Source organism: Littorina saxatilis, linkage group LG7, assembly GCF_037325665.1.
Source record: "Littorina saxatilis isolate snail1 linkage group LG7, US_GU_Lsax_2.0, whole genome shotgun sequence".
Classification (NCBI taxonomy): Eukaryota; Metazoa; Mollusca; class Gastropoda; order Littorinimorpha; family Littorinidae; genus Littorina; species Littorina saxatilis.
In genome coordinates this window covers 55,354,535-55,363,915 of record NC_090251.1, presented here as the reverse complement: position 1 = coordinate 55,363,915, position 9,381 = coordinate 55,354,535, and the positions used below count along the sequence as shown (strand labels likewise).

At 45.0% G+C, this 9,381-nt stretch overlaps 1 protein-coding gene across 4 annotated transcripts in view; it reads left to right on the top strand.

Annotated features, from left to right (window-relative positions):
- Positions 1 to 9,381, top strand: part of LOC138971844 (one cut domain family member 2-like) — an 84,795-nt gene that overhangs the window by 8,619 nt on the left and 66,795 nt on the right. The window lies entirely within an intron of this gene.

Here is a 9,381-nt window from a genome sequence, read left to right as displayed (position 1 = left end):
CGGGAGGCTCACTTTGATGAAAGCGGATCAAAAACTGTCCCTTTCTCCCAGAGAAGAAGAGAAGAGAAGCTATGGTTTTTGGTTCGTCCTTATGAGGATGAAGATCTTTGGTCAAAACACACACACGAACATTTTTCTCCATTAACAGACGATGCTTTCTGCCTTCCTTCGTTTTTGATTTCTTTCTTTTCACAGAAAGATATAAACTAGCTTGGTTTTTTTTTTCTCTCTAACAAACCGATGAATGTGGGTTTTATTCCTCTTTCTATGAAGGAGAATGCTTGTGTGTTTTTATGAGTCAATGTTATCTCTGCGGGGATTCTCCCAGTTACAAGAGATCGCTGTGGCTTTATAATTGATTAGTTTTAAACGAGGGCATATTCTTGGTTGCCGTTCTGTGTAGGGTTTTTCTTCCCTGAATGCTTCTCTTTCTTTCAGCTTTTAGTTACGTTTGCTTTGAGTTAAATTCACTTAGTCTGATTGCGGTCGCGTAAAGGTATCCAAACGATTTTCAGTCTGATTTGATTGTCTGAAGGTTTTTTGGTTTTTTGGGGTTTTTTTGTCAAGTTTTTTAATACGATTGAAATCGCCATGATTAAGAACAAACTGATAAGGTCAAATGATTGATTCAAGGAGAGTCAGTGGCTAAATCACAAGCACACACACACACGCACGTATTGAATGAGTATAAACTCTCTCTCTCTCTCTCTCTCTCTCTCTCTCTCTCTTCTCTCTCTCTCTCTCTCTCTCTCTCTCTCTCTCTCTCTCTCTCTCTCTCTCTCTCTCTCTCTCTCTCTCTCTCTCTCTCTCTCTCTCTCTCTCTCTCTCGCCGTACCCATACAAAGACATTAAGATCAACTGCAACAACTCCGACTGAAACCAATACCTTTATTGCCACCGAACACGCAACTCAGTGATACCACATAACCATCCGATCCCAACAAACAAAATGGCTTCTCAGTTCGTCACTCCACAATCTTGCGTGTGTGGAAGAATCCCAAACCCTCCACTGATTATACATGTAGCAACAATCCTTTGTGTAGTTTGACGGGGGACCCACACTGAAGTATAGCCGTACAGCTGGCTTGAAAGTCGCAGAAGCGAGACAGGACCAGAAGACAGATGGCAGATGGGGTAATGAGACAATAAGAGGGGCTCATTTCATGGGCTTTACCACGACGAGTCCGCTAGTGACGTGAAGAGGATTACGCAGGTCACACGAAGACCAGAAGACCACGTGCTGCGTTTTGTCAGTAGTCACTCTGTGACGCGTTGTGTACGTCAGTGTGTTGCCATTCAACTTTGAGTCCCTCTCTGGGCGAGGGCTGGTTGAAAAAAAAGCTCGTTTGTAATGCTTATTCCACAACCCTCTTCTTCTTCTTCTGCGTTCGATGGTTCCACAACCCTCGTAAAATAACATTTGATTTGATTTGATTTGAGTCTCTTGGTTTGAATGAACTCGTACACACGTCATGAGTGAACTCACGCAGTGTATCTGCTCAGTATTCCTAATGTACTCATGCAAGTGTCAGTCAACTATGATCAGTGGACTGCGGCAATTCAATCCAGTCTCAATGGGACATTGTATTTTTTTCTGAGAAAAATAGAGTGTACACAACTAGAGCTTACTTCGAAGACAGGCTAGCAAAGAGGATAGGGCATTTCTCTGCTCTTACTTTCTTTGACGCTAGCTTGCATTGTTCTTTTCGAAACTGATTTGATCAGAGTCTAAGGCAAAGCTGACCTCAGATGACACAGCGATTTCAGCAAAACTCGTAGATTGCCAGTCTGGGTATGGGTTTTCTTCTCCTTCCAAGTGTCACTGGCGTGGTTTATCGTCTGCTTTCACACTCATAGATTGTCTGGGGGTGGGTTTTCCTCTACTTCCAAGTGTCACTAGCGTGGTTTTTCGTCTGCTTTCACACTCATAGATTGTCTGGGCATGGGGTTTCCTCTACTTCCAAGTGTCACTGGCGTGGTTTATCGTCTGCTTTCACACTCATAGATTGTCTGGGCATGCCTACTTCCAAGTGTCACTAGCGTGGTTTTTCGTCTGCTTTCACACTCATAGATTGTCTGGGCATGGGGTTTCCTCTACTTCCAAGTGTCACTGGCGTGGGTTTTCATCTGCTTTCACACTCATAGATTATCTGGGCATGGCGGGTTTCCTCTACTTCCAAGTGTCACTGGCGTGGTTTTTCATCTGCTTTCACACTCATGGATTGTCTGGACATGGGGTTTCCTCTACTTCCAAGTGTCACTGGCGTGGTTTATCGTCTGCTTTCACACTCATAGATTGTCTGGGGGTGGGTTTTCTTCTCCTTCCAAGTGTCACTGGCGTGGTTTATCGTCTGCTTTCACACTCATAGATTGTCTGGGGGTGGGTTTTCCTCTACTTCCAAGTGTCACTAGCGTGGTTTTTCGTCTGCTTTCACACTCATAGATTGTCTGGGCATGGGGTTTCCTCTACTTCCAAGTGTCACTGGCGTGGGTTTTCATCTGCTTTCACACTCATAGATTATCTGGGCATGGCGGGTTTCCTCTACTTCCAAGTGTCACTGGCGTGGGTTTTTTTTTATCTGCTTTCACACTCATGGATTGTCTGGACATGGGGTTTCCTCTACTTCCAAGTGTCACTGGCGTGGTTTTTCATCTGCTTTCACACTCATGGATTGTCTGGACATGGGGTTTTCCTCTACTTCCAAGTGTCACTGGCGTGGGTTTTCATCTGCTTTCACACTCATAGATTATCTGGGCATGGCGGGTTTCCTCTACTTCCAAGTGTCACTGGCGTGGGTTTTTTTTTATCTGCTTTCACACTCATAGATTATCTGGGCATGGCGGGTTTCCTCTACTTCCAAGTGTCACTGGCGTGGTTTTTCAAGTCTGCTTTCACACTCATGGATTGTCTGGGCATGGGGTTTCCTCTACTTCCAAGTGTCACTGGCGTGGGTTTTTTTTTATCTGCTTTCACTCTGGTCACGACTCGAGCACAGCGATACTCTCAGTCAGTCGCAGCCACCGGTTCTTCACCCTGCTCGGTCAGTCGATGAAAATGAAAACCACGCAATACTACATGTATGACACAGATCTGATATTTACTGCCAGCAATGACGCATTACACTTCTTGAGATTGGAAATCAAATTTCAGTGTCAATGGAAGTTTACGTCAATCGGTTGCAGGCATAGCATGGAGTCTTTCCTGTGGTGCTAATACAGTCTGCTAATATAAAGAGAGAACTCTATCGCTGCAGATTCTCTTTTAGATCAGCGAGCAGCACTGATTTAAATGTGATGTCAAAAACGGAAGCTTTTGAACCAGAAATAACCCAATGACTATCACGGTATCAGCCAAACAAACAAAACAAAAAGAAGAAAAAGAAGATAAAATAATCCACTTGCAGAGAGCTCTGAGCGCAGGCTGTTTCTCTTTCATTGCGTGTACACGTCAGTGTGGCCTCATCGTCTAGTTGATCAGTCTGGGTCTGAACCATTAATCAGCAAAGCCCTCGCTCATGTCTCCAAACAGAAAGGACGACGAGTTTTGTTAGTCTTCACCGGTGACTCAGCTGAAAGAGGCTGAAGGCAAAAGCCTCGCAATCGAGTCCTCTGCAACTATAGCAGACGATGTCGGTGAACTGAATTTGAGATTACTGTCACGTGGGCAGTAGACTCAGTCTGACAAAGACAAGAATGAGCGCACTCGTTCAGACTTTTGCTTGGAGTAATAAAACGAAAAACTCTGAGAAAAAAAGAAGCCGTCACTCGGGATTTTTGACATCCCCAATTTGCCTTTGGGACCCTGAATTCTGAGACTAAAATTGCGCCGTCCGTTTCAGACTTATGCGTTCATAAGCGTTAACAACGGAATAAACAGAGTGTGTGTGCTTTACTCAACACGGTATGCAATGTTGTCGGTGCTTAGACTAAGAGGGAAACGGGGAAGCAGTTCTAGGTTAGGACGACCAGTAACTTGGTAAGCGAATTGTGAAGAGCGTGTCGATTAGTATCATTCTATTTTTAGGTTACACCTAGCACACATACACACACACACACACACCGTGGCACACACACTCTCCCCCCCCCCCCCCCCCCCTTCGTACTCCACCCTGGCCTAGTGACACAGACTGACTAAGAAAAACAAACATGTCTAGTTCCAGGCTTGACGTAACGTCTGTTCAACAGCATAAACACAGAGGATAGAGATCGCGAGGGCATTCATCACGTGTCGTCCCTGTCTGGCAGCCAGTCGCAGTCACACACAACCACACACACGCACGCACACACACACACCCGCACACATACACACTCACAAACACACACTCTCTCTCACACACTCTTGGCCGCTACAGCAAGCTAAACAAGGGGGGACGGCCGTGCGCCTTGATAGCGAGAGCCAGCCAGTGATGCAATTTTTAAAGCCAGTTATTTATTGATTTTCGCTGATATTAGAGGCATTTGTCAGCCCGCCGAGGGGGAATCCCCATTGTTGGAGGAGAGGGGAATCCAGTTAGCTAGTTTGTTGAGGCTTGCCCGAGTTACGACAGATCACACTCAGTTTGGGATGGGGGAAACCAGTGGCGGTCTTTGCTGTAGTTCAGTCAGTCTTTGTCCTGTGACTCGCGCCTTTCTCGTTTTCTTCCCTTTTTGTGTGTGTTGTTGTTTGTTGGCTCTTTAGCTGCAGTAATAGTAATTTATGAAGCTTTCAGCTGGAATTGGTTTGTAGTAGAGCATCTCAAGTTGATAGGCTTGTTCGGTCTACAGACAGCTATTTTCTCAAAGAGTAATTTCTCAAAGAGTAAGGAACATTACTGTATTTTTATTGTTGCTGTTTTTCGTTGTTGTTGTTGTTGTTGTTGTTGTTGTTGTTGTTGTTGTTGTTGTTCCAGTTTTCACATTCGTCTGGCACTTGGTGAGGTTTTCGGCAGACTGGTTGTAAAATGAAATATATGAGGGTTGTATTACGGCATTTCTGACAAAGGAGTTAGGGAAATAACAGTAGGTGTTATGTAATCGTCTTTCAGTTTACGCCAAAAAGAAAGAAACACGCGAAACCTTTGTTCTGCAATCTGATCTTCAACGTTATTTACTTTTAGTCCTCTCTCTCTCTTTCTTTCTCCCTCCAATTACACCCATCTTTTCAAGCAGAGCATTCAGCCTGTTTCCTTCGAGCTCAAGGAATCCTTTACATTGTGCTTTCTCTGCCGTTTTTTGTATCATAATTGAAACGTCTTCCCTTTTTTTAAGGCGTCTGTCGCGTGCGTGAAGCAAATGGATAATAGCTGGGGAAGCCTACACAACGAAAGCCTTTGCTAAGTCGAGACAGTGGCAGCAGCTGCGGCTGTTTTCAGCTTTTCTTCTGCTCTCTGCTTTTTGCTCGGTGTGTTGCTTTTCTAGTTCTACATGCCGTTGGGAAAAGGATGTGATTGTGATAGATTTGACTTTCATGGTGGAAGCAAACAAACAATGGCGGTCGAGTTAAGTTCGGGTATGAGTGTAGTGAAACACCCCCCCCCCCCCCTTTCAGCCATCACTCCCCCCCCCCCCCCCCCAACGAATTTAGACTTCTTCGCCTTCTCTGATTTTCTTTTCATAACCCCTGTAAGTGACTTTGACTTTGACTTATTCCTGTAGACTCCCTGTGGAGCATAGGGCCGCAACAACTCCTCGCCAACGCACCCGGTTCTGGGCAGCTCCTTTCAGTCGGGGCCATGTCGTGCCAGCTGCCTTTGAACCCCTGTAAGTATATACCTCCATTTAAAGATTCCCTGTCGGCTTTTAATACCTGATTTTGCTATAATTATTTTCGCAGTCAAGAGGGAGAGGAGGTGTGTGTTTATAATGTATTTACGTTATTCAGCTCCCCCACCCCCTCTCCACCCCCTTCCTCTCTTTCTATGGCAAGAAGCCAGCTATATAATAATCCACTCTGCGCCCCCCTTCCCCATCAAAGACAACAGTAGGACAGTGACACTTAGTCTTATTGTGAAGGTCTTTGTAACGGAACCAACCCTGTGCGGGAATAACTTGCTGACAAAGAGCCGAGTTTTATCGTTGTTGTCTGAAGAGACACACCCAACTTGAGTCTTCAGGCTCCAGAGGTCGGCAGTGCTGCAGTAAGGAACACTATCTCTGTTCACAGTCTTCAGGCTCCAGACAGAGGTCGGCAGTGCTGCAGTAATGAACACTATCTCTGTTCACTTCATTTTTACCAGATTCAGCACAGTGGAACCCCTTGTTAAAACCTCGAAAAAATCTAACATAAGCAGGTAAAATTGGGGGTAGAGGACTATTACCAGATGATTTTAACGAACAATTTGAAAGGGTGGGGGGGTGGGGGGGGGTAGTCTTATAAAATAGGACAATTTACAGACGATATTAACGAACAATTCGAAAAAAAAATTGGGGGGGGGGGGTGTGTTCTTAAAACGAAGGAGTGGTGATATCTTCAAGGGCAGTTTCCAAAACTGTTTAACCTATCCTTTCGAGGTTCATGCTAACATCTCAAGTACATTATAGAAGGTTTAAATGTACCTCAGTAGTACTCTCCAATGCAGAGAAGATCTTGTTTCATGGTTTAATGTTAATGATCCAAATGACCTCAATTGTCAGGACTAAGGCGGGTAATTATTGAAAGTTGATAGGAGGGTTCAGGGAATATAGTGTTGATATTTGGTTTCAGTGTCTGGAACGCCGAAGAAGAAGAAGAAGGTTTAAGTGTAATGCGATAGTTGTACACATAATCGGCTTTTATAGAAATGTAAGTCTTCTGTAAGAACGCGGGTGGGTTTTTTAATTAGAAAAGTGTATCTATATTCTAATCTGTTACATATTGCAGTAAATGTCAAATTGAAGTGAAACGACTGTCGGCACTGAATTTCTCTTTCATACGTCTCACTTTCACCCGTTCCCTTCCCTCCCCCCCCCCCCCACCCTCTCTCTCTCTCTCTCTCTCTCTCTCTCTCTCTCTCTCTCTCTCTCTCTCTCTCTCTCTCTCTCTCTCTCTCTCTCTCTCTCTCTCTCTCTCTCCACACATACGCTTTACGTATAACTAAGCCGTGGAAGAGCAAAGGAGGTGGCACCAGTGACTAAGCCTGTGTCGCTTGCCACAGGTAACGACAGTCAACGGACTGCCAACCACCGTCAGGTACACGCCACTGCATAATGAATGGAGCCACGGTGCTTCCCTCTCTACCACCTGCCCTCTTCCCTTAATCAGCAGCTACCCTCATCCCTCAACCTTCCGTCGGAATATACCATCTGACACACCCAGAGGGAATATGTTCGAGTCCTGTCGCTTTGTTTCCACACGTTTTAGTGTGGGGATTTCGGTGGAAACGAGTATTTCATTTTTCGTTTAGCATGTTGTTGCACAAGCCATTGATACACCCACACTCACACCCTCCCCCTCAATCAGCTACCACCACATCCGTTAAATATTACCTGATACTATGACGGCTTACTAGTGCCAAAACCTCATAATTGTAATTATCAATTTTCCCTTGATAATTACCATTTTCACGTGTTTATTACTAATTTTCACAGGAAAATTACTATTTTTCCCCGGAATAATTACTAACTTTCACCTGTTAATTACTAATTTTTAGTTTTGGCTCACTTCCTGACGGATTGCTAGTGCCAAAACTAAAAATTAGTAATTTTCCCGTGAAAATGAGTAACTAACAGGTGAAAACAGTAACTGACAGCGTTAATTAGTAATTATTACGTGATAATGGTAACCCCAGGTTTTGGCACTAGTAAGCCGTCATAGGGCTTACTATTGCCAAAACCTCATAATTGTAATTATCAAGGGAAAATTAGTAATTTTCCCTTGATAATTACCATTTTCACGTGTTAATTACTAATTTTCCCTGGAAAATTACTAACTTTCACCTGTTAATTACTAATTTTTAGTTTTGGCTCACTTCCTGACGAATTGCTAGTGCCAAAACTAAAAATTAGTCATTTTCCCGTGAAAATTACTAATTATCCCGTGAAAATGAGTAACTAACGAGTGAAAACAGTAACTGACAGCGTTAATTAGTAATTATCACGTGATAATGGGTAACTCCAGGTTTTGGCACAAGTAAGCCGTCATATGATACACATAGCGGGAAGTTGCAGGTGACTGAAGTTTCTGTTTAGGCTTGTGGTCTGAGATTTTGGGTTAAACGAGTACATTATTTATATTACGTTTTGTTTACATTTGCTCAAAGGATATGTTGTAAGACGGCTTGTACCCTCTCTCTCTCTCTCTCTCTCTCTCTCTCTCTCTCTCTCTCTCTCTCTCTCTCTCTTTCTCTCTCTCTCTCTCTCTGAGTCTCTCGCTCTCTCTCTCGCTCTCTCTCGCTCTCTCTCTCGCTCTCTCTCTCTCTAAATAAATAAATAAATAATTGTCATTGTCTCTCTCTCTCTCTCTCTCTCTCTCTCTCGCTCTCGCTCTCTCTCTCTCTCTCTCTCTCTCTCTCGCTCTCTCTCTAAATAAATAAATAAATAATTGTCATTGTCTCTCTCTCTCTCTCTCTCTCTCTCTCTCTCTCTCTCTCTCTTCCCCCCCCCCCCCCCCCATCTCTCAGACACACACACACACACACACATCTCTTAATCCTCGTCCCCCGATCCACCCTCACCCCCCTCCCCCTACCATAGCCATTTACACACAAATACACGCGCGCGCGCACCCTTGCACACACACACACACACACACACACACGCATACCATAACCAACCCCCCCTTCTTCATTCTTTGTAGTTTGGAATAACCAAGCCGTGCACCAGGTGTTGTTTTGAGGCAGAGGCAAATCTAAATCCACCATCCACACTCACAAAGCTACAGAACGGATGCTCGGACACACAGAACCAAACAACAGCTACTCTAGGACAGTCAATGTCCCTTTTTAGTGAGGGCCAGTTTTAGTATTGAGGGGGGGGGGGGGGCGGGTGGGGCGGGGACCGAAACATATGGTGCTGTTGTCAAACTCTCTGCGTCCCACATTAAGGGACAAAGAGGGGGAGGGGAGGGTGGGGGAGGACAAGGTAGGAGAATATGCCGGGAGGGTTTTGAGAGTGGTACTGGGGATAGTGAAGGAGTGGGGTGGGGGTGGGGGATAGAGGGATGATCGGAGAGTCAGGGAGGGGTACTCAGGGTGGGGTAGGGACAGGGAGGGGTAGGGGGAGTAGGACAAAGACCCCCTGGTAGCTGCGTCACTGACTTAGTGACCCCCATTCGAGGGTACAAGCGTTTTATTGGCTCTTGATTGAGCCGTTGCTTTTGAAGTCGCGTGGCTGACGGCTTGTTGCAGTATTATTGTCCTTGTCCGCTCTGTCGTTTCACGAGTTACTTCCCTCATTTGAACACATACTCGGGCGCCGGTTTGAATA